We start from the raw sequence: 25,351 nt of genomic DNA, 5'->3' as shown, positions 1-25,351 counted from the left end.
CTCCACCATCGTCTTCCCGTGGGCTGCCTGGGCACCTCTCCAGGCTCTTGTCTGGAGCACCTCCTCCACTTCCTTCTTCTCTGGCCTTGGTGCTTGCAGGATTGTTTCTCACATTTATTTTATTTTTTTTTTCAGTTCATTCCTTGCTTCCTGTGCAGTGTTTGGCCCTTTCTCAAATATGTTTTCATGGAGGCACCACCAGCACTGCTCACGGGCTCGGCGTTGGTCAGCAGTGAGTCCGTTTTTGAGTCGACTGGAACTGACCCTCTCAGACGGGATTTTTCCCACAGAGACCACCCCTGCCACCTTCCTCCCCCTGCTACCAAAGCCTTGCCACCTATGCCCAATCAAGTGGGTCCAACGGAGTAGGAGGCACAGTCAGATGAATAAAAATTGCCACAGCAAAGATCCCGTCCCGGCTTCATTAAGGGACAGCTGTACCTTTGACTCATCTTAAGAGAAATGGTACTATTAGTCACGCTTAAAGATTTGGAATGAACGCTGCAAAAATGCAGCCATCTGATGTCCTTGGTAGATCCCTAGATCCCTTGGCAAGTTGACCAGATAGAGCCAAGAATGGGGACTTCCTTAATGTTATTATCATCAGATCTTAAGTGCTATATTTCCCATTCCCCTGGGCCTCTTTGACCCGCCAGGGCACTTTCCCAAAGGATTCTGCCTGGCAGGTCCCCGAGGGAGCACAAAGCTGCTCTCAGGGAGTGCAGGGTTGCAATGTTGCCTTCTGTTTTGCACAGCCCCTGCACATGCCAGACGCGAGAGCTCTCCCAGCTTTGCTCCAAAACCCCAATAAGATCATAGCTCTGCAAGTGTGCACAGAGTTTTAAGTTGTCCGGCTTGTGTCCTGGCTCAGGCTCTTTGTCTTACACGTGCCTGGGGTCAAGCTGGAAAGGCAAGTTGGTGAGCGTACTGGTTTTGCCTGGGAGGGAGTCACGTTTCCTCATCGTGGCTTGTGTGGGGCTGTGTTTTGCGTTTGTGCTGAAAATAGTGTTGAAAATTCAGGGTCGCTTAGGTTGTTGCTGAGCAGCATATACGCCACGTCAGGACCTTTTCTGCTCCTTAGGCTGCCCCGCCAGCAAGTAGGCTGAGGGCGTAAGAGAATTTGGGAGGGGACACAGCTGGGACAGCTGACCCCAACTGACCCAAGGGATATTCCATACCATATAACGTCATGCTCCACAATAAAACTGGGGGGCAGTGAGGCCGGTGAGAACTGTCGTTCCTCGGCGACTGGCTTTGGGGCATTGGATCTCTTAGCTAGCTGTAAGCAATTGTTTTCTCTTGCACAACTTTTCTTGGTTTCATTTTCCTTTCCTGTTGCTGTTGGCTTGTTTCCTGCCATTTTTCTTTAATTATTAAAGTGTCTTTATCTCGACCCATGACTTTTCTCACTTTTACCATTCCAATTCTCCCCCCCATCCATCTTGTGGAAGTGAGTGAGGGATCGTGGGGTGCGTACCTGCCGGCTGGGCTGAAACAACAACAGCAACAACAGTGCGCCAATGAGTAGGTCAAGGCCAGGGTGAGGTCTCGTGACAATAATCAGGGTTCAACAAAGTCCAGCGCTGAGCAGGTGCGTTGGTGGCGATGAGGCAGGTGTCAGGTCAGGCTGGGGAGTCACCCGCATGTCAGGGTCCAAACGGAGAGCAGTGGGGTCCATGTCCAGACACAGGCACTGGTGTGTCACCACCGGAGATGTAACTCAGGTCGGGGCCAAGCACTGGAACGTAAGCTTGAAAGCTGTTCCCATGGGAAGGAGAGTTGGCTGTGGTTGAAGCCTCCCGGGAGCAATGATCTGGCAATGATCTCAGCAACGCCAACAACGGGAAGGGGGCATCCCTCAGCTGTGCTACCTCTGAGCTGGGTCTGTCCAACCATCCTGCGTCTCAGAGCAGAGCAACAGCGGGACCTCGGTCCCTTTAGCCCAATACCCATTTGGTGCCAGGTCTCGGCCCCTGCCTCACTCAGCACCAGGCTGATGAGCCATAGAAGTGCAGCTGGCATTGGCATGGCCACGAGGAGCCTCTGGCCCATCCCAGTCCCCAGCAACACTGCGTCATAAGGGGATGGATTCAGGGACAATGGCCTGCCAAGACCGGCAGTCTTTCTTGGCCTTTCTCCCTCTGCATAAAGCAAGAAATAGAGGGCGCCGGAGGCAGGCACTGCATTTTGGGTCTCCGGGCATCTCTCTGCCAGGCCAAAGGCACCACCATTCAGCTGTAGGTGGGATCCTTCTGGCAAAGGCAAGCTGCTACTCTGCAGTGCTCATGGACACACCAGGGGAGAGTCCCCCTGCCATGACCTGCACATGGCCTCACGATGAGGGCCACACAAGTACAGACTGACCCACGTGTGCTCATGCACGTCTGCATGGAACCACCAGAAAACCTGTACGCGCCTGTAAGGCCAGGAAAACACCAGCAACTGTAAACCCCGATGCGGCCCACTTTGGCAGAAGAGGACTCAAGTACCCCAGGGAAGGAGTGGGCCCCACACGTGCTGACGGTGTTGCCCGCGAGCCTTCAGAGGCTGCACAGAGAGGGGATGAGGCAAATGAGCCCAGCAAAATTGTGGAGCACTGCTAGTGTTGCAATAGTGTCAAAGCCTGCCAGCAGAAGGCCACCCGTGTGCAACACCGAGCGACCATCCGAGGGAGACGGCGGGAGGAAGAGAAAAGGACGTGGCATGTCCGCTTCCATGGGAGTCCTCAGGCATCTCGATGACAAACACGAGAGCGGTGCCCATTTCCGGACAACTTTGCCACAAACAAGCCCACAGGAATGACCCAGCCGCACATCACCTGTCCGCACAGGGCGCCATCTGCGCTTGAGCTGAGTCTTCTGCCTGCGCTGACGTGTTGCTGCCCCGGAAATCCTCAGGCCTCTCATCCCGGCACTTACAGAAGCCTTCAAATAGGAAAGCACGTGCCTTAAGCCAGGAAATGAAAAGGCAGCAGTGCAGGAAACCAGGACGCAGCCCATCCCATTAGCTGGGGTGTTTTGCATTTGACATGAGCTTGTCAGAAAATTAGTACTTCCACAAAGGGTGCCTCTGGGCCTGAGGCAGTGCAGGGCTACTATAAAAGGCAGCCCGACTCTCTGCTCTCTCAGCCACTGCTCTCGCCTCCTTCTCCTTGGGCATCAGGTGAGTGTGAAGGCTCTTCTGCTCCCCCTTCAAGATCGGGTCTTTCCCCGATGTTTGTCTCAGCTGATACGGGCTGTCCTGGCCCAGGGCTGGGACCTGCTTCTCGTGGGAGAGGGAAAGGAAGAGAAGGTCTTCCGCAGGGAGAGGCTGGGACTTAGTTGAGCTGCCTCGTGGGCTTTGAGCTGGGCAGCGTATGCTGGTGGTGCCTTGGCTCGCCTGTGGTTGGGTGCAGTGCTGCTCCTCATGGGTCCCTGTGCTCTGCTTCCCCCTGCCCTCTTCTCCAGGAGCACCTCTGACCCAGAGACATGTCCTGCTACGACAAGTGCCAGCCCTGCTGCCCGCCCTGCCTGCCCTGCCAGCCCTGTGGCCCCACCCCGCTGGCCAACAGCTGCAATGAGCCCTGTGTCAGGCAGTGCCAGAACTCCACCGTTGTCATCCAGCCCTCCCCCGTGGTGGTGACCCTGCCTGGCCCCATCCTCAGCTCCTTCCCGCAGAACACCGTTGTGGGATCCTCCACCTCCGCTGCCGTTGGCAGCATCCTCAGCTGTGACGGAGTGCCCATCAACTCTGGCTGCTGCGACCTCTCCTGCATTACCAGCCGCTACTGTGGCAACAGATGTCAGCCCTGCTAAAGCTGCTGGCAACGTCCCCAGGCGAGGACCTCCCAACACCTCAGGCATGATGCTGGAAAGGAGATAGAGCTTTGAGGCATTATATTTAGAGCTTTGGGCCATTGTTGCCTTCTCCTACTCTCTTCTCTCTCTTCCTTACCTTTCCCGTCACCACCTCCCAACGCCAGCCTTGCAGCGACCTGTTGGTCTCCCTCCCTCCGCAGGGCAGGCAGTCGGACACCCTGCAGCAGCTCCACCGCATCTTAGTGGCTGCCCCCGGTGCTCCCTGTCAGCCCCCTCCTTTTCCTCTTTAGACTCATTAAAGCTGTGCTGCATCCAAGCCCGTGCCTCCGAGTCCTCCTTCCTTCTGCGGCAACTCCTCCAGTCTGCTCAAGGAAAAAGGTGGAGAAAGTGGGCAGTGGGACTCACTGCAGTGCTTTTTGGTTTGCCTCCTTTCCCTTGGAGCTGAGGAAGACATCCCTCGCGGCTCCACAGCCAGTGTCCATCAGCCCCTTCCCTTGCTGCTTCTCCGCCCAGAAATATTCCCCTTGGCCTCAGAGCACGCCCTACAGATGCCCATCCCAGCTTGTGTTGCTCATAGGAGGACCCCAGTGCTGCAGGAGGCCCTGGGAAGTCAGCAGCCCATCAAGCACTCCAGGCAGTTCCTCTTGCTCTGCATGGAGCTGTGCTGGGGGAGAAGGCTCAGAGAGAAGATGGCCACGAGGATGGAAGGAGGGGCCGGCAGGAGAAGTCACCTTGCCTACAGCCCACAGCCTCCTCCTCGTCACCTTCCCACCCATCTCCACAAGGAGGGGCCACGGCATGCATCTGAGGGCAAGGATAGCTAGGACAACTCCCCTCTTCTCCCATCACACCCATATGGTGGCCCATGCGGCCCCCGCGGTTCATTAGACAGATTTGCAGGCCTCAGGTGACTGGCACGTGCCCAACTCCCATCAGACGGATGTCTGTAGGGCAGAAAGGTGGTTTCCATGGGCCTGCAAGAGGACACAAAAGAGCGACGGACAGTTCCTCCCACGGTACTGGAGAGAGTGCACCGATCAGAACAGCCCATGCTCTCTCTTTGCAGCTCGTGGCAAGTGCAATCCCATCCTGCGGTGCAGGGGAAGAACAGTTCCATGGCAGAAGCTCTCTCACCACCTTCTGCTTTTCTCTGAAGCCACTAGCCCCAGCCCCTCACGGGAAGAGGTTTTCAGACCTCTGCGTGCCTAGGGGAAAGACGGGTGGCAGGGGAGAACTGGGGGCCCTTTCCCGAGAGCTCAGCCTTGCACAGAAGGGCCTCCTGCCAGGATGCCAAGAGAGGAGAACCGTACTGTGTCCCTCCTCCTTGCTCCCACCTCTCCTGAAGACTACAACTCACGGGGAACAGCCTTTGGTGCCTTAACCTCAGAAATCGGGGACTACAAAGACAGCCAAAACCTTCTGCGCTGACCTATCGCTGAAACACTGAGAGTGGATGGGCTGGAAAAGTGAGGCAATGAGGGGTGGATGGCTGGGGAAAGAAAAGCTGTAAACCTGCCGCTAGTCCCCAGGCACACAAGCACAAAGGCCAGTTGACATCATTGCCCACCGTCCTCTGAGGGGAACAAGCGTGGGAGAAAGAGATTGCTCCTGATGGCACAGATAGAAAGCATGGAAATGACAAGCAGTGCTGGCACTTCTGATTACCACTGCTGCTGGAAAACCAGCAAGACCTTGGCTGGCTTCCAGACACCCACCCAGCTGCTTGCTCTCTCCCTCTCCCTCCTCAACAGGACAGGAGGAGAAAGGAAGCTGAGAAAGGTCCTGGGTCGAGATAAAGACAGAGGGATTACTTACCAATTCTCGTCACAGGCAAAACAGACTTGACCTGGGGAAGATTCACTTAACTTATCACCAATAAAAAGGAGAACACGGTGTGAAAGAGCCAAAACCTCCTAACATACCATCCCTCCATCCCTACCTCTCTTTCACAGACTCAACTTCCCTCCTCCATTCCCGGCTCTTCTGTCTCCTCCACCCCCAAGCAGGGCAGCGGGATGTGGAATGGGGGTTGTGGTCAGTCCACAACAGGTCCTTTCTGCTGCTCTTCCCTCCTCACACTTTGCTTCTGCTCCAGCGTGAGACCTTCCCATAGGTTGCAGCCTTTCAAGACCGGTCCAAGAGTGGATCCTGTCCATGGGCTGCAGTCCTTCGGATACGACTGCTCCAGCATGGGTGCTCCAGGTGCTGCCAGGAGCCAGCTTCAGCAGGATCTCTGCGCAGGCCACAGTTCCTGCGTGGCATCTCCACCTGATCTGGCCTGGGATCCTCCACGGGCTGCAGTGTGGACATCTGCTCCACCATCGTCTTCCCGTGGGCTGCCTGGGCACCTCTCCAGGCTCTTGTCTGGAGCACCTCCTCCACTTCCTTCTTCTCTGGCCTTGGTGCTTGCAGGATTGTTTCTCACATTTATTTTATTTTTTTTTTCAGTTCATTCCTTGCTTCCTGTGCAGTGTTTGGCCCTTTCTCAAATATGTTTTCATGGAGGCACCACCAGCACTGCTCACGGGCTCGGCGTTGGTCAGCAGTGAGTCCGTTTTTGAGTCGACTGGAACTGACCCTCTCAGACGGGATTTTTCCCACAGAGACCACCCCTGCCACCTTCCTCCCCCTGCTACCAAAGCCTTGCCACCTATGCCCAATCAAGTGGGTCCAACGGAGTAGGAGGCACAGTCAGATGAATAAAAATTGCCACAGCAAAGATCCCGTCCAGGCTTCATTAAGGGACAGCTGTACCTTTGACTCATCTTAAGAGAAATGGTACTATTAGTCACGCTTAAAGATTTGGAATGAACGCTGCAAAAATGCAGCCATCTGATGTCCTTGGTAGATCCCTAGATCCCTTGGCAAGTTGACCAGATAGAGCCAAGAATGGGGACTTCCTTAATGTTATTATCATCAGATCTTAAGTGCTATATTTCCCATTCCCCTGGGCCTCTTTGACCCGCCAGGGCACTTTCCCAAAGGATTCTGCCTGGCAGGTCCCCGAGGGAGCACAAAGCTGCTCTCAGGGAGTGCAGGGTTGCAATGTTGCCTTCTGTTTTGCACAGCCCCTGCACATGCCAGACGCGAGAGCTCTCCCAGCTTTGCTCCAAAACCCCAATAAGATCATAGCTCTGCAAGTGCGCACAGAGTTTTAAGTTGTCCGGCTTGTGTCCTGGCTCAGGCTCTTTGTCTTACACGTGCCTGGGGTCAAGCTGGAAAGGCAAGTTGGTGAGCGTACTGGTTTTGCCTGGGAGGGAGTCACGTTTCCTCATCGTGGCTTGTGTGGGGCTGTGTTTTGCGTTTGTGCTGAAAATAGTGTTGAAAATTCAGGGTCGCTTAGGTTGTTGCTGAGCAGCATATACGCCACGTCAGGACCTTTTCTGCTCCTTAGGCTGCCCCGCCAGCAAGTAGGCTGAGGGCGTAAGAGAATTTGGGAGGGGACACAGCTGGGACAGCTGACCCCAACTGACCCAAGGGATATTCCATACCATATAACGTCATGCTCCACAATAAAACTGGGGGGCAGTGAGGCCGGTGAGAACTGTCGTTCCTCGGCGACTGGCTTTGGGGCATTGGATCTCTTAGCTAGCTGTAAGCAATTGTTTTCTCTTGCACAACTTTTCTTGGTTTCATTTTCCTTTCCTGTTGCTGTTGGCTTGTTTCCTGCCATTTTTCTTTAATTATTAAAGTGTCTTTATCTCGACCCATGACTTTTCTCACTTTTACCATTCCAATTCTCCCCCCCATCCATCTTGTGGAAGTGAGTGAGGGATCGTGGGGTGCGTACCTGCCGGCTGGGCTGAAACAACAACAGCAACAACAGTGCGCCAATGAGTAGGTCAAGGCCAGGGTGAGGTCTCGTGACAATAATCAGGGTTCAACAAAGTCCAGCGCTGAGCAGGTGCGTTGATGGCGATGAGGCAGGTGTCAGGTCAGGCTGGGGAGTCACCCGCATGTCAGGGTCCAAACGGAGAGCAGTGGGGTCCATGTCCAGACACAGGCACTGGTGTGTCACCACCGGAGATGTAACTCAGGTCGGGGCCAAGCACTGGAACGTAAGCTTGAAAGCTGTTCCCATGGGAAGGAGAGTTGGCTGTGGTTGAAGCCTCCCGGGAGCAATGATCTGGCAATGATCTCAGCAACGCCAACAACGGGAAGGGGGCATCCCTCAGCTGTGCTACCTCTGAGCTGGGTCTGTCCAACCATCCTGCGTCTCAGAGCAGAGCAACAGCGGGACCTCGGTCCCTTTAGCCCAATACCCATTTGGTGCCAGGTCTCGGCCCCTGCCTCACTCAGCACCAGGCTGATGAGCCATAGAAGTGCAGCTGGCATTGGCATGGCCACGAGGAGCCTCTGGCCCATCCCAGTCCCCAGCAACACTGCGTCATAAGGGGATGGATTCAGGGACAATGGCCTGCCAAGACCGGCAGTCTTTCTTGGCCTTTCTCCCTCTGCATAAAGCAAGAAATAGAGGGCGCCGGAGGCAGGCACTGCATTTTGGGTCTCCGGGCATCTCTCTGCCAGGCCAAAGGCACCACCATTCAGCTGTAGGTGGGATCCTTCTGGCAAAGGCAAGCTGCTACTCTGCAGTGCTCATGGACACACCAGGGGAGAGTCCCCCTGCCATGACCTGCACATGGCCTCACGATGAGGGCCACACAAGTACAGACTGACCCACGTGTGCTCATGCACGTCTGCATGGAACCACCAGAAAACCTGTACGCGCGTGTAAGGCCAGGAAAACACCAGCAACTGTAAACCCCGATGCGGCCCACTTTGGCAGAAGAGGACTCAAGTACCCCAGGGAAGGAGTGGGCCCCACACGTGCTGACGGTGTTGCCCGCGAGCCTTCAGAGGCTGCACAGAGAGGGGATGAGGCAAATGAGCCCAGCAAAATTGTGGAGCACTGCTAGTGTTGCAATAGTGTCAAAGCCTGCCAGCAGAAGGCCACCCGTGTGCAACACCGAGCGACCATCCGAGGGAGACGGCGGGAGGAAGAGAAAAGGACGTGGCATGTCCGCTTCCATGGGAGTCCTCAGGCATCTCGATGACAAACACGAGAGCGGTGCCCATTTCCGGACAACTTTGCCACAAACAAGCCCACAGGAATGACCCAGCCGCACATCACCTGTCCGCACAGGGCGCCATCTGCGCTTGAGCTGAGTCTTCTGCCTGCGCTGACGTGTTGCTGCCCCGGAAATCCTCAGGCCTCTCATCCCGGCACTTACAGAAGCCTTCAAATAGGAAAGCACGTGCCTTAAGCCAGGAAATGAAAAGGCAGCAGTGCAGGAAACCAGGACGCAGCCCATCCCATTAGCTGGGGTGTTTTGCATTTGACATGAGCTTGTCAGAAAATTAGTACTTCCACAAAGGGTGCCTCTGGGCCTGAGGCAGTGCAGGGCTACTATAAAAGGCAGCCCGACTCTCTGCTCTCTCAGCCACTGCTCTCGCCTCCTTCTCCTTGGGCATCAGGTGAGTGTGAAGGCTCTTCTGCTCCCCCTTCAAGATCGGGTCTTTCCCCGATGTTTGTCTCAGCTGATACGGGCTGTCCTGGCCCAGGGCTGGGACCTGCTTCTCGTGGGAGAGGGAAAGGAAGAGAAGGTCTTCCGCAGGGAGAGGCTGGGACTTAGTTGAGCTGCCTCGTGGGCTTTGAGCTGGGCAGCGTATGCTGGTGGTGCCTTGGCTCGCCTGTGGTTGGGTGCAGTGCTGCTCCTCATGGGTCCCTGTGCTCTGCTTCCCCCTGCCCTCTTCTCCAGGAGCACCTCTGACCCAGAGACATGTCCTGCTACGACAAGTGCCAGCCCTGCTGCCCGCCCTGCCTGCCCTGCCAGCCCTGTGGCCCCACCCCGCTGGCCAACAGCTGCAATGAGCCCTGTGTCAGGCAGTGCCAGAACTCCACCGTTGTCATCCAGCCCTCCCCCGTGGTGGTGACCCTGCCTGGCCCCATCCTCAGCTCCTTCCCGCAGAACACCGTTGTGGGATCCTCCACCTCCGCTGCCGTTGGCAGCATCCTCAGCTGTGACGGAGTGCCCATCAACTCTGGCTGCTGCGACCTCTCCTGCATTACCAGCCGCTACTGTGGCAACAGATGTCAGCCCTGCTAAAGCTGCTGGCAACGTCCCCAGGCGAGGACCTCCCAACACCTCAGGCATGATGCTGGAAAGGAGATAGAGCTTTGAGGCATTATATTTAGAGCTTTGGGCCATTGTTGCCTTCTCCTACTCTCTTCTCTCTCTTCCTTACCTTTCCCGTCACCACCTCCCAACGCCAGCCTTGCAGCGACCTGTTGGTCTCCCTCCCTCCGCAGGGCAGGCAGTCGGACACCCTGCAGCAGCTCCACCGCATCTTAGTGGCTGCCCCCGGTGCTCCCTGTCAGCCCCCTCCTTTTCCTCTTTAGACTCATTAAAGCTGTGCTGCATCCAAGCCCGTGCCTCCGAGTCCTCCTTCCTTCTGCGGCAACTCCTCCAGTCTGCTCAAGGAAAAAGGTGGAGAAAGTGGGCAGTGGGACTCACTGCAGTGCTTTTTGGTTTGCCTCCTTTCCCTTGGAGCTGAGGAAGACATCCCTCGCGGCTCCACAGCCAGTGTCCATCAGCCCCTTCCCTTGCTGCTTCTCCGCCCAGAAATATTCCCCTTGGCCTCAGAGCACGCCCTACAGATGCCCATCCCAGCTTGTGTTGCTCATAGGAGGACCCCAGTGCTGCAGGAGGCCCTGGGAAGTCAGCAGCCCATCAAGCACTCCAGGCAGTTCCTCTTGCTCTGCATGGAGCTGTGCTGGGGGAGAAGGCTCAGAGAGAAGATGGCCACGAGGATGGAAGGAGGGGCCGGCAGGAGAAGTCACCTTGCCTACAGCCCACAGCCTCCTCCTCGTCACCTTCCCACCCATCTCCACAAGGAGGGGCCACGGCATGCATCTGAGGGCAAGGATAGCTAGGACAACTCCCCTCTTCTCCCATCACACCCATATGGTGGCCCATGCGGCCCCCGCGGTTCATTAGACAGATTTGCAGGCCTCAGGTGACTGGCACGTGCCCAACTCCCATCAGACGGATGTCTGTAGGGCAGAAAGGTGGTTTCCATGGGCCTGCAAGAGGACACAAAAGAGCGACGGACAGTTCCTCCCACGGTACTGGAGAGAGTGCACCGATCAGAACAGCCCATGCTCTCTCTTTGCAGCTCGTGGCAAGTGCAATCCCATCCTGCGGTGCAGGGGAAGAACAGTTCCATGGCAGAAGCTCTCTCACCACCTTCTGCTTTTCTCTGAAGCCACTAGCCCCAGCCCCTCACGGGAAGAGGTTTTCAGACCTCTGCGTGCCTAGGGGAAAGACGGGTGGCAGGGGAGAACTGGGGGCCCTTTCCCGAGAGCTCAGCCTTGCACAGAAGGGCCTCCTGCCAGGATGCCAAGAGAGGAGAACCGTACTGTGTCCCTCCTCCTTGCTCCCACCTCTCCTGAAGACTACAACTCACGGGGAACAGCCTTTGGTGCCTTAACCTCAGAAATCGGGGACTACAAAGACAGCCAAAACCTTCTGCGCTGACCTATCGCTGAAACACTGAGAGTGGATGGGCTGGAAAAGTGAGGCAATGAGGGGTGGATGGCTGGGGAAAGAAAAGCTGTAAACCTGCCGCTAGTCCCCAGGCACACAAGCACAAAGGCCAGTTGACATCATTGCCCACCGTCCTCTGAGGGGAACAAGCGTGGGAGAAAGAGATTGCTCCTGATGGCACAGATAGAAAGCATGGAAATGACAAGCAGTGCTGGCACTTCTGATTACCACTGCTGCTGGAAAACCAGCAAGACCTTGGCTGGCTTCCAGACACCCACCCAGCTGCTTGCTCTCTCCCTCTCCCTCCTCAACAGGACAGGAGGAGAAAGGAAGCTGAGAAAGGTCCTGGGTCGAGATAAAGACAGAGGGATTACTTACCAATTCTCGTCACAGGCAAAACAGACTTGACCTGGGGAAGATTCACTTAACTTATCACCAATAAAAAGGAGAACACGGTGTGAAAGAGCCAAAACCTCCTAACATACCATCCCTCCATCCCTACCTCTCTTTCACAGACTCAACTTCCCTCCTCCATTCCCGGCTCTTCTGTCTCCTCCACCCCCAAGCAGGGCAGCGGGATGTGGAATGGGGGTTGTGGTCAGTCCACAACAGGTCCTTTCTGCTGCTCTTCCCTCCTCACACTTTGCTTCTGCTCCAGCGTGAGACCTTCCCATAGGTTGCAGCCTTTCAAGACCGGTCCAAGAGTGGATCCTGTCCATGGGCTGCAGTCCTTCGGATACGACTGCTCCAGCATGGGTGCTCCAGGTGCTGCCAGGAGCCAGCTTCAGCAGGATCTCTGCGCAGGCCACAGTTCCTGCGTGGCATCTCCACCTGATCTGGCCTGGGATCCTCCACGGGCTGCAGTGTGGACATCTGCTCCACCATCGTCTTCCCGTGGGCTGCCTGGGCACCTCTCCAGGCTCTTGTCTGGAGCACCTCCTCCACTTCCTTCTTCTCTGGCCTTGGTGCTTGCAGGATTGTTTCTCACATTTATTTTATTTTTTTTTTCAGTTCATTCCTTGCTTCCTGTGCAGTGTTTGGCCCTTTCTCAAATATGTTTTCATGGAGGCACCACCAGCACTGCTCACGGGCTCGGCGTTGGTCAGCAGTGAGTCCGTTTTTGAGTCGACTGGAACTGACCCTCTCAGACGGGATTTTTCCCACAGAGACCACCCCTGCCACCTTCCTCCCCCTGCTACCAAAGCCTTGCCACCTATGCCCAATCAAGTGGGTCCAACGGAGTAGGAGGCACAGTCAGATGAATAAAAATTGCCACAGCAAAGATCCCGTCCCGGCTTCATTAAGGGACAGCTGTACCTTTGACTCATCTTAAGAGAAATGGTACTATTAGTCACGCTTAAAGATTTGGAATGAACGCTGCAAAAATGCAGCCATCTGATGTCCTTGGTAGATCCCTAGATCCCTTGGCAAGTTGACCAGATAGAGCCAAGAATGGGGACTTCCTTAATGTTATTATCATCAGATCTTAAGTGCTATATTTCCCATTCCCCTGGGCCTCTTTGACCCGCCAGGGCACTTTCCCAAAGGATTCTGCCTGGCAGGTCCCCGAGGGAGCACAAAGCTGCTCTCAGGGAGTGCAGGGTTGCAATGTTGCCTTCTGTTTTGCACAGCCCCTGCACATGCCAGACGCGAGAGCTCTCCCAGCTTTGCTCCAAAACCCCAATAAGATCATAGCTCTGCAAGTGCGCACAGAGTTTTAAGTTGTCCGGCTTGTGTCCTGGCTCAGGCTCTTTGTCTTACACGTGCCTGGGGTCAAGCTGGAAAGGCAAGTTGGTGAGCGTACTGGTTTTGCCTGGGAGGGAGTCACGTTTCCTCATCGTGGCTTGTGTGGGGCTGAGTTTTGCGTTTGTGCTGAAAATAGTGTTGAAAATTCAGGGTCGCTTAGGTTGTTGCTGAGCAGCATATACGCCACGTCAGGACCTTTTCTGCTCCTTAGGCTGCCCCGCCAGCAAGTAGGCTGGGGGCGTAAGAGAATTTGGGAGGGGACACAGCTGGGACAGCTGACCCCAACTGACCCAAGGGATATTCCATACCATATAACGTCATGCTCCACAATAAAACTGGGGGGCAGTGAGGCCGGTGAGAACTGTCGTTCCTCGGCGACTGGCTTTGGGGCATTGGATCTCTTAGCTAGCTGTAAGCAATTGTTTTCTCTTGCACAACTTTTCTTGGTTTCATTTTCCTTTCCTGTTGTTGTTGGCTTGTTTCCTGCCATTTTTCTTTAATTATTAAAGTGTCTTTATCTCGACCCATGACTTTTCTCACTTTTACCATTCCAATTCTCCCCCCCATCCATCTTGTGGAAGTGAGTGAGGGATCGTGGGGTGCTTACCTGCCGGCTGGGCTGAAACAACAACAGCAACAACAGTGCGCCAATGAGTAGGTCAAGGCCAGGGTGAGGTCTCGTGACAATAATCAGGGTTCAACAAAGTCCAGCGCTGAGCAGGTGCGTTGATGGCGATGAGGCAGGTGTCAGGTCAGGCTGGGGAGTCACCCGCATGTCAGGGTCCAAACGGAGAGCAGTGGGGTCCATGTCCAGACACAGGCACTGGTGTGTCACCACCGGAGATGTAACTCAGGTCGGGGCCAAGCACTGGAACGTAAGCTTGAAAGCTTTTCCCATGGGAAGGAGAGTTGGCTGTGGTTGAAGCCTCCCGGGAGCAACGATCTGGCAATGATCTCAGCAACGCCAACAACGGGAAGGGGGCATCCCTCAGCTGTGCTACCTCTGAGCTGGGTCTGTCCAACCATCCTGCGTCTCAGAGCAGAGCAACAGCGGGACCTCGGTCCCTTTAGCCCAATACCCATTTGGTGCCAGGTCTCGGCCCCTGCCTCACTCAGCACCAGGCTGATGAGCCATAGAAGTGCAGCTGGCATTGGCATGGCCACGAGGAGCCTCTGGCCCATCCCAGTCCCCAGCAACACTGCGTCATAAGGGGATGGATTCAGGGACAATGGCCTGCCAAGACCGGCAGTCTTTCTTGGCCTTTCTCCCTCTGCATAAAGCAAGAAATAGAGGGCGCCGGAGGCAGGCACTGCATTTTGGGTCTCCGGGCATCTCTCTGCCAGGCCAAAGGCACCACCATTCAGCTGTAGGTGGGATCCTTCTGGCAAAGGCAAGCTGCTACTCTGCAGTGCTCATGGACACACCAGGGGAGAGTCCCCCTGCCATGACCTGCACATGGCCTCACGATGAGGGCCACACAAGTACAGACTGACCCACGTGTGCTCATGCACGTCTGCATGGAACCACCAGAAAACCTGTACGCGCCTGTAAGGCCAGGAAAACACCAGCAACTGTAAACCCCGATGCGGCCCACTTTGGCAGAAGAGGACTCAAGTACCCCAGGGAAGGAGTGGGCCCCACACGTGCTGACGGTGTTGCCCGCGAGCCTTCAGAGGCTGCACAGAGAGGGGATGAGGCAAATGAGCCCAGCAAAATTGTGGAGCACTGCTAGTGTTGCAATAGTGTCAAAGCCTGCCAGCAGAAGGCCACCCGTGTGCAACACCGAGCGACCATCCGAGGGAGACGGCGGGAGGAAGAGAAAAGGACGTGGCATGTCCGCTTCCATGGGAGTCCTCAGGCATCTCGATGACAAACACGAGAGCGGTGCCCATTTCCGGACAACTTTGCCACAAACAAGCCCACAGGAATGACCCAGCCGCACATCACCTGTCCGCACAGGGCGCCATCTGCGCTTGAGCTGAGTCTTCTGCCTGCGCTGACATGTTGCTGCCCCGGAAATCCTCAGGCCTCTCATCCTGGCACTTACAGAAGCCTTCAAATAGGAAAGCACGTGCCTTAAGCCAGGAAATGAAAAGGCAGCAGTGCAGGAAACCAGGACGCAGCCCATCCCATTAGCTGGGGTGTTTTGCATTTGACATGAGCTTGTCAGAAAATTAGTACTTCCACAAAGGGTGCCTCTGGGCCTGAGGCAGTGCAGGGCTACTATAAAAGGCAGCCCGACTCTCTGCTCTCTCAGCCACTGCTCTCGCCTCCTTCTCCTTGGGCATCAGGTGAGTGTGAAGGCTCTTCTGCTCCCCCTTCAAGATCGGGTCTTTCCCCGATGTTTGTCTCAGCTGATACGGGCTGTCCTGGCCCAGGGCTGGGACCTGCTTCTCGTGGGAGAGGGAAAGGAAGAGAAGGTCTTCCGCAGGGAGAGGCTGGGACTTAGTTGAGCTGCCTCGTGGGCTTTGAGCTGGGCAGCGTATGCTGGTGGTGCCTTGGCTCGCCTGTGGTTGGGTGCAGTGCTGCTCCTCATGGGTCCCTGTGCTCTGCTTCCCCCTGCCCTCTTCTCCAGGAGCACCTCTGACCCAGAGACATGTCCTGCTACGACAAGTGCCAGCCCTGCTGCCCGCCCTGCCTGCCCTGCCAGCCCTGTGGCCCCACCCCGCTGGCCAACAGCTGCAATGAGCCCTGTGTCAGGCAGTGCCAGAACTCCACCGTTGTCATCCAGCCCTCCCCCGTGGTGGTGACCCTGCCCGGCCCCATCCTCAGCTCCTTCCCGCAGAACACCGTTGTGGGATCCTCCACCTCCGCTGCCGTTGGCAGCATCCTCAGCTGTGACGGAGTGCCCATCAACTCTGGCTGCTGCGACCTCTCCTGCATTACCAGCCGCTACTGTGGCAACAGATGTCAGCCCTGCTAAAGCTGCTGGCAACGTCCCCAGGCGAGGACCTCCCAACACCTCAGGCATGATGCTGGAAAGGAGATAGAGCTTTGAGGCATTATATTTAGAGCTTTGGGCCATTGTTGCCTTCTCCTACTCTCTTCTCTCTCTTCCTTACCTTTCCCGTCACCACCTCCCAACACCAGCCTTGCAGCGACCTGTTGGTCTCCCTCCCTCCGCAGGGCAGGCAGTCGGACACCCTGCAGCAGCTCCACCGCATCTTAGTGGCTGCCCCCGGTGCTCCCTGTCAGCCCCCTCCTTTTCCTCTTTAGACTCATTAAAGCTGTGCTGCATCCAAGCCCGTGCCTCCGAGTCCTCCTTCCTTCTGCGGCAACTCCTCCAGTCTGCTCAAGGAAAAAGGTGGAGAAAGTGGGCAGTGGGACTCACTGCAGTGCTTTTTGGTTTGCCTCCTTTCCCTTGGAGCTGAGGAAGACATCCCTCGCGGCTCCACAGCCAGTGTCCATCAGCCCCTTCCCTTGCTGCTTCTCCGCCCAGAAATATTCCCCTTGGCCTCAGAGCACGCCCTACAGATGCCCATCCCAGCTTGTGTTGCTCATAGGAGGACCCCAGTGCTGCAGGAGGCCCTGGGAAGTCAGCAGCCCATCAAGCACTCCAGGCAGTTCCTCTTGCTCTGCATGGAGCTGTGCTGGGGGAGAAGGCTCAGAGAGAAGATGGCCACGAGGATGGAAGGAGGGGCCGGCAGGAGAAGTCACCTTGCCTACAGCCCACAGCCTCCTCCTCGTCACCTTCCCACCCATCTCCACAAGGAGGGGCCACGGCATGCATCTGAGGGCAAGGATAGCTAGGACAACTCCCCTCTTCTCCCATCACACCCATATGGTGGCCCATGCGGCCCCCGCGGTTCATTAGACAGATTTGCAGGCCTCAGGTGACTGGCACGTGCCCAACTCCCATCAGACGGATGTCTGTAGGGCAGAAAGGTGGTTTCCATGGGCCTGCAAGAGGACACAAAAGAGCGACGGACAGTTCCTCCCACGGTACTGGAGAGAGTGCACCGATCAGAACAGCCCATGCTCTCTCTTTGCAGCTCGTGGCAAGTGCAATCCCATCCTGCGGTGCAGGGGAAGAACAGTTCCATGGCAGAAGCTCTCTCACCACCTTCTGCTTTTCTCTGAAGCCACTAGCCCCAGCCCCTCACGGGAAGAGGTTTTCAGACCTCTGCGTGCCTAGGGGAAAGACGGGTGGCAGGGGAGAACTGGGGGCCCTTTCCCGAGAGCTCAGCCTTGCACAGAAGGGCCTCCTGCCAGGATGCCAAGAGAGGAGAACCGTACTGTGTCCCTCCTCCTTGCTCCCACCTCTCCTGAAGACTACAACTCACGGGGAACAGCCTTTGGTGCCTTAACCTCAGAAATCGGGGACTACAAAGACAGCCAAAACCTTCTGCGCTGACCTATCGCTGAAACACTGAGAGTGGATGGGCTGGAAAAGTGAGGCAATGAGGGGTGGATGGCTGGGGAAAGAAAAGCTGTAAACCTGCCGCTAGTCCCCAGGCACACAAGCACAAAGGCCAGTTGACATCATTGCCCACCGTCCTCTGAGGGGAACAAGCGTGGGAGAAAGAGATTGCTCCTGATGGCACAGATAGAAAGCATGGAAATGACAAGCAGTGCTGGCACTTCTGATTACCACTGCTGCTGGAAAACCAGCAAGACCTTGGCTGGCTTCCAGACACCCACCCAGCTGCTTGCTCTCTCCCTCTCCCTCCTCAACAGGACAGGAGGAGAAAGGAAGCTGAGAAAGGTCCTGGGTCGAGATAAAGACAGAGGGATTACTTACCAATTCTCGTCACAGGCAAAACAGACTTGACCTGGGGAAGATTCACTTAACTTATCACCAATAAAAAGGAGAACACGGTGTGAAAGAGCCAAAACCTCCTAACATACCATCCCTCCATCCCTACCTCTCTTTCACAGACTCAACTTCCCTCCTCCATTCCCGGCTCTTCTGTCTCCTCCACCCCCAAGCAGGGCAGCGGGATGTGGAATGGGGGTTGTGGTCAGTCCACAACAGGTCCTTTCTGCTGCTCTTCCCTCCTCACACTTTGCTTCTGCTCCAGCGTGAGACCTTCCCATAGGTTGCAGCCTTTCAAGACCGGTCCAAGAGTGGATCCTGTCCATGGGCTGCAGTCCTTCGGATACGACTGCTCCAGCATGGGTGCTCCAGGTGCTGCCAGGAGCCAGCTTCAGCAGGATCTCTGCGCAGGCCACAGTTCCTGCGTGGCATCTCCACCTGATCTGGCCTGGGATCCTCCACGGGCTGCAGTGTGGACATCTGCTCCACCATCGTCTTCCCGTGGGCTGCCTGGGCACCTCTCCAGGCTCTTGTCTGGAGCACCTCCTCCACTTCCTTCTTCTCTGGCCTTGGTGCTTGCAGGATTGTTTCTCACATTTATTTTATTTTTTTTTTCAGTTCATTCCTTGCTTCCTGTGCAGTGTTTGGCCCTTTCTCAAATATGTTTTCATGGAGGCACCACCAGCACTGCTCACGGGCTCGGCGCTGGTCAGCAGTGAGTCCGTTTTTGAGTCGACTGGAACTGACCCTCTCAGACGGGATTTTTCCCACAGAGACCACCCCTGCCACCTTCCTCCCCCTGCTACCAAAGCCTTGCCACCTATGCCCAATCAAGTGGGTCCAACGGAGTAGGAGGCACAGTCAGATGAATAAAAATTGCCACAGCAAAGATCCCGTCCCGGCTTCATTAAGGGACAGCTGTACCTTTGACTCATCTTAAGAGAAATGGTACTATTAGTCACGCTTAAAGATTTGGAATGAACGCTGCAAAAATGCAGCCATCTGATGTCCTTGGTAGATCCCTAGATCCCTTGGCAAGTTGACCAGATAGAGCCAAGAATGGGGACTTCCTTAATGTTATTATCATCAGATCTTAAGTGCTATATTTCCCATTCCCCTGGGCCTCTTTGACCCGCCAGGGCACTTTCCCAAAGGATTCTGCCTGGCAGGTCCCCGAGGGAGCACAAAGCTGCTCTCAGGGAGTGCAGGGTTGCAATGTTGCCTTCTGTTTTGCACAGCCCCTGCACATGCCAGACGCGAGAGCTCTCCCAGCTTTGCTCCAAAACCCCAATAAGATCATAGCTCTGCAAGTGCGCACAGAGTTTTAAGTTGTCCGGCTTGTGTCCTGGCTCAGGCTCTTTGTCTTACACGTGCCTGGGGTCAAGCTGGAAAGGCAAGTTGGTGAGCGTACTGGTTTTGCCTGGGAGGGAGTCACGTTTCCTCATCGTGGCTTGTGTGGGGCTGAGTTTTGCGTTTGTGCTGAAAATAGTGTTGAAAATTCAGGGTCGCTTAGGTTGTTGCTGAGCAGCATATACGCCACGTCAGGACCTTTTCTGCTCCTTAGGCTGCCCCGCCAGCAAGTAGGCTGAGGGCGTAAGAGAATTTGGGAGGGGACACAGCTGGGACAGCTGACCCCAACTGACCCAAGGGATATTCCATACCATATAACGTCATGCTCCACAATAAAACTGGGGGGCAGTGAGGTCGGTGAGAACTGTCGTTCCTCGGCGACTGGCTTTGGGGCATTGGATCTCTTAGCTAGCTGTAAGCAATTGTTTTCTCTTGCACAACTTTTCTTCGTTTCATTTTCCTTTCCTTTTGTTGTTGGCTTGTTTCCTGCCATTTTTCTTTAATTATTAAAGTGTCTTTATCTCGACCCATGACTTTTCTCACTTTTACCATTCCAATTCTCCCCCCCATCCATCTTGTGGAAGTGAGTGAGGGATCGTGGGGTGCTTACCTGCCGGCTGGGCTGAAACAACAACAGCAACAACAGTGCGCCAATGAGTAGGTCAAGGCCAGGGTGAGGTCTCGTGACAATAATCAGGGTTCAACAAAGTCCAGCGCTGAGCAGGTGCGTTGATGGCGATGAGGCAGGTGTCAGGTCAGGCTGGGGAGTCACCCGCATGTCAGGGTCCAAACGGAGAGCAGTGGGGTCCATGTCCAGACACAGGCACTGGTGTGTCACCACCGGAGATGTAACTCAGGTCGGGGCCAAGCACTGGAACGTAAGCTTGAAAGCTGTTCCCATGGGAAGGAGAGTTGGCTGTGGTTGAAGCCTCCCGGGAGCAACGATCTGGCAATGACCTCAGCAACGCCAACAACGGGAAGGGGGCATCCCTCAGCTGTGCTACCTCTGAGCTGGGTCTGTCCAACCATCCTGCGTCTCAGAGCAGAGCAACAGCGGGACCTCGGTCCCTTTAGCCCAATACCCATTTGGTGCCAGGTCTCGGCCCCTGCCTCACTCAGCACCAGGCTGATGAGCCATAGAAGTGCAGCTGGCATTGGCATGGCCACGAGGAGCCTCTGGCCCATCCCAGTCCCCAGCAACACTGCGTCATAAGGGGATGGATTCAGGGACAATGGCCTGCCAAGACCGGCAGTCTTTCTTGGCCTTTCTCCCTCTGCATAAAGCAAGAAATAGAGGGCGCCGGAGGCAGGCACTGCATTTTGGGTCTCCGGGCATCTCTCTGCCAGGCCAAAGGCACCACCATTCAGCTGTAGGTGGGATCCTTCTGGCAAAGGCAAGCTGCTACTCTGCAGTGCTCATGGACACACCAGGGGAGAGTCCCCCTGCCATGACCTGCACATGGCCTCACGATGAGGGCCACACAAGTACAGACTGACCCACGTGTGCTCATGCACGTCTGCATGGAACCACCAGAAAACCTGTACGCGCCTGTAAGGCCAGGAAAACACCAGCAACTGTAAACCCCAATGCGGCCCACTTTGGCAGAAGAGGACTCAAGTACCCCAGGGAAGGAGTGGGCCCCACACGTGCTGACGGTGTTGCCCGCGAGCCTTCAGAGGCTGCACAGAGAGGGGATGAGGCAAATGAGCCCAGCAAAATTGTGGAGCACTGCTAGTGTTGCAATAGTGTCAAAGCCTGCCAGCAGAAGGCCACCCGTGTGCAACACCGAGCGACCATCCGAGGGAGACGGCGGGAGGAAGAGAAAAGGACGTGGCATGTCCGCTTCCATGGGAGTCCTCAGGCATCTCGATGACAAACACGAGAGCGGTGCCCATTTCCGGACAACTTTGCCACAAACAAGCCCACAGGAATGACCCAGCCGCACATCACCTGTCCGCACAGGGCGCCATCTGCGCTTGAGCTGAGTCTTCTGCCTGCGCTGACGTGTTGCTGCCCCGGAAATCCTCAGGCCTCTCATCCCGGCACTTACAGAAGCCTTCAAATAGGAAAGCACGTGCCTTAAGCCAGGAAATGAAAAGGCAGCAGTGCAGGAAACCAGGACGCAGCCCATCCCATTAGCTGGGGTGTTTTGCATTTGACATGAGCTTGTCAGAAAATTAGTACTTCCACAAAGGGTGCCTCTGGGCCTGAGGCAGTGCAGGGCTACTATAAAAGGCAGCCCGACTCTCTGCTCTCTCAGCCACTGCTCTCGCCTCCTTCTCCTTGGGCATCAGGTGAGTGTGAAGGCTCTTCTGCTCCCCCTTCAAGATCGGGTCTTTCCCCGATGTTTGTCTCAGCTGATACGGGCTGTCCTGGCCCAGGGCTGGGACCTGCTTCTCGTGGGAGAGGGAAAGGAAGAGAAGGTCTTCCGCAGGGAGAGGCTGGGACTTAGTTGAGCTGCCTCGTGGGCTTTGAGCTGGGCAGCGTATGCTGGTGGTGCCTTGGCTCGCCTGTGGTTGGGTGCAGTGCTGCTCCTCATGGGTCCCTGTGCTCTGCTTCCCCCTGCCCTCTTCTCCAGGAGCACCTCTGACCCAGAGACATGTCCTGCTACGACAAGTGCCAGCCCTGCTGCCCGCCCTGCCTGCCCTGCCAGCCCTGTGGCCCCACCCCGCTGGCCAACAGCTGCAATGAGCCCTGTGTCAGGCAGTGCCAGAACTCCACCGTTGTCATCCAGCCCTCCCCCGTGGTGGTGACCCTGCCTGGCCCCATCCTCAGCTCCTTCCCGCAGAACACCGTTGTGGGATCCTCCACCTCCGCTGCCGTTGGCAGCATCCTCAGCTGTGACGGAGTGCCCATCAACTCTGGCTGCTGCGACCTCTCCTGCATTACCAGCCGCTACTGTGGCAACAGATGTCAGCCCTGCTAAAGCTGCTGGCAACGTCCCCAGGCGAGGACCTCCCAACACCTCAGGCATGATGCTGGAAAGGAGATAGAGCTTTGAGGCATTATATTTAGAGCTTTGGGCCATTGTTGCCTTCTCCTACTCTCTTCTCTCTCTTCCTTACCTTTCCCGTCACCACCTCCCAACGCCAGCCTTGCAGCGACCTGTTGGTCTCCCTCCCTCCGCAGGGCAGGCAGTCGGACACCCTGCAGCAGCTCCACCGCATCTTAGTGGCTGCCCCCGGTGCTCCCTGTCAGCCCCCTCCTTTTCCTCTTTAGACTCATTAAAGCTGTGCTGCATCCAAGCCCGTGCCTCCGAGTCCTCCTTCCTTCTGCGGCAACTCCTCCAGTCTGCTCAAGGGAAAAGGTGGAGAAAGTGGGCAGTGGGACTCACTGCAGTGCTTTTTGGTTTGCCTCCTTTCCCTTGGAGCTGAGGAAGACATCCCTCGCGGCTCCACAGCCAGTGTCCATCAGCCCCTTCCCTTGCTGCTTCTCCGCCCAGAAATATTCCCCTTGGCCTCAGAGCACGCCCTACAGATGCCCATCCCAGCTTGTGTTGCTCATAGGAGGACCCCAGTGCTGCAGGAGGCCCTGGGAAGTCAGCAGCCCATCAAGCACTCCAGGCAGTTCCTCTTGCTCTGCATGGAGCTGTGCTGGGGGAGAAGGCTCAGAGAGAAGATGGCCACGAGGATGGAAGGAGGGGCCGGCAGGAGAAGTCACCTTGCCTACAGCCCACAGCCTCCTCCTCGTCACCTTCCCACCCATCTCCACAAGGAGGAGCCATGGCATGCATCTGAGGGCAAGGATAGCTAGGACAACTCCCCTCTTCTCCCATCACACCCATATGGTGGCCCATGCGGCCCCCGCGGTTCATTAGACAGATTTGCAGGCCTCAGGTGACTGGCACGTGCCCAACTCCCATCAGACGGATGTCTGTAGGACAGAAAGGTGGTTTCCATGGGCCTGCAAGAGGACACAAAAGAGCGACGGACAGTTCCTCCCACGGTACTGGAGAGAGTGCACCGATCAGAACAGCCCATGCTCTCTCTTTGCAGCTCGTGGCAAGTGCAATCCCATCCTGCGGTGCAGGGGAAGAACAGTTCCATGGCAGAAGCTCTCTCACCACCTTCTGCTTTTCTCTGAAGCCACTAGCCCCAGCCCCTCACGGGAAGAGGTTTTCAGACCTCTGCGTGCCTAGGGGAAAGACGGGTGGCAGGGGAGAACTGGGGGCCCTTTCCCGAGAGCTCAGCCTTGCACAGAAGGGCCTCCTGCCAGGATGCCAAGAGAGGAGAACCGTACTGTGTCCCTCCTCCTTGCTCCCACCTCTCCTGAAGACTACAACTCACGGGGAACAGCCTTTGGTGCCTTAACCTCAGAAATCGGGGACTACAAAGACAGCCAAAACCTTCTGCGCTGACCTATCGCTGAAACACTGAGAGTGGATGGGCTGGAAAAGTGAGGCAATGAGGGGTGGATGGCTGGGGAAAGAAAAGCTGTAAACCTGCCGCTAGTCCCCAGGCACACAAGCACAAAGGCCAGTTGACATCATTGCCCACCGTCCTCTGAGGGGAACAAGCGTGGGAGAAAGAGATTGCTCCTGATGGCACAGATAGAAAGCATGGAAATGACAAGCAGTGCTGGCACTTCTGATTACCACTGCTGCTGGAAAACCAGCAAGACCTTGGCTGGCTTCCAGACACCCACCCAGCTGCTTGCTCTCTCCCTCTCCCTCCTCAACAGGACAGGAGGAGAAAGGAAGCTGAGAAAGGTCCTGGGTCGAGATAAAGACAGAGGGATTACTTACCAATTCTCGTCACAGGCAAAACAGACTTGACCTGGGGAAGATTCACTTAACTTATCACCAATAAAAAGGAGAACACGGTGTGAAAGAGCCAAAACCTCCTAACATACCATCCCTCCATCCCTACCTCTCTTTCACAGACTCAACTTCCCTCCTCCATTCCCGGCTCTTCTGTCTCCTCCACCCCCAAGCAGGGCAGCGGGATGTGGAATGGGGGTTGTGGTCAGTCCACAACAGGTCCTTTCTGCTGCTCTTCCCTCCTCACACTTTGCTTCTGCTCCAGCGTGAGACCTTCCCATAGGTTGCAGCCTTTCAAGACCGGTCCAAGAGTGGATCCTGTCCATGGGCTGCAGTCCTTCGGATACGACTGCTCCAGCATGGGTGCTCCAGGTGCTGCCAGGAGCCAGCTTCAGCAGGATCTCTGCGCAGGCCACAGTTCCTGCGTGGCATCTCCACCTGATCTGGCCTGGGATCCTCCACGGGCTGCAGTGTGGACATCTGCTCCACCATCGTCTTCCCGTGGGCTGCCTGGGCACCTCTCCAGGCTCTTGTCTGGAGCACCTCCTCCACTTCCTTCTTCTCTGGCCTTGGTGCTTGCAGGATTGTTTCTCACATTTATTTTATTTTTTTTTTTCAGTTCATTCCTTGCTTCCTGTGCAGTGTTTGGCCCTTTCTCAAATATGTTTTCATGGAGGCACCACCAGCACTGCTCACGGGCTCGGCGTTGGTCAGCAGTGAGTCCGTTTTTGAGTCGACTGGAACTGACCCTCTCAGACGGGATTTTTCCCACAGAGACCACCCCTGCCACCTTCCTCCCCCTGCTACCAAAGCCTTGCCACCTATGCCCAATCAAGTGGGTCCAACGGAGTAGGAGGCACAGTCAGATGAATAAAAATTGCCACAGCAAAGATCCCGTCCAGGCTTCATTAAGGGACAGCTGTACCTTTGACTCATCTTAAGAGAAATGGTACTATTAGTCACGCTTAAAGATTTGGAATGAACGCTGCAAAAATGCAGCCATCTGATGTCCTTGGTAGATCCCTAGATCCCTTGGCAAGTTGACCAGATAGAGCCAAGAATGGGGACTTCCTTAATGTTATTATCATCAGATCTTAAGTGCTATATTTCCCATTCCCCTGGGCCTCTTTGACCCGCCAGGGCACTTTCCCAAAGGATTCTGCCTGGCAGGTCCCCGAGGGAGCACAAAGCTGCTCTCAGGGAGTGCAGGGTTGCAATGTTGCCTTCTGTTTTGCACAGCCCCTGCACATGCCAGACGCGAGAGCTCTCCCAGCTTTGCTCCAAAACCCCAATAAGATCATAGCTCTGCAAGTGCGCACAGAGTTTTAAGTTGTCCGGCTTGTGTCCTGGCTCAGGCTCTTTGTCTTACACGTGCCTGGGGTCAAGCTGGAAAG

Source organism: Rissa tridactyla, chromosome 19 (genome assembly GCF_028500815.1).
Source record: "Rissa tridactyla isolate bRisTri1 chromosome 19, bRisTri1.patW.cur.20221130, whole genome shotgun sequence".
NCBI lineage: Eukaryota > Metazoa > Chordata > Aves > Charadriiformes > Laridae > Rissa > Rissa tridactyla.
The sequence above is the reverse complement of the archived record's forward strand: the minus strand, read 5'-3'. Positions refer to the sequence as shown.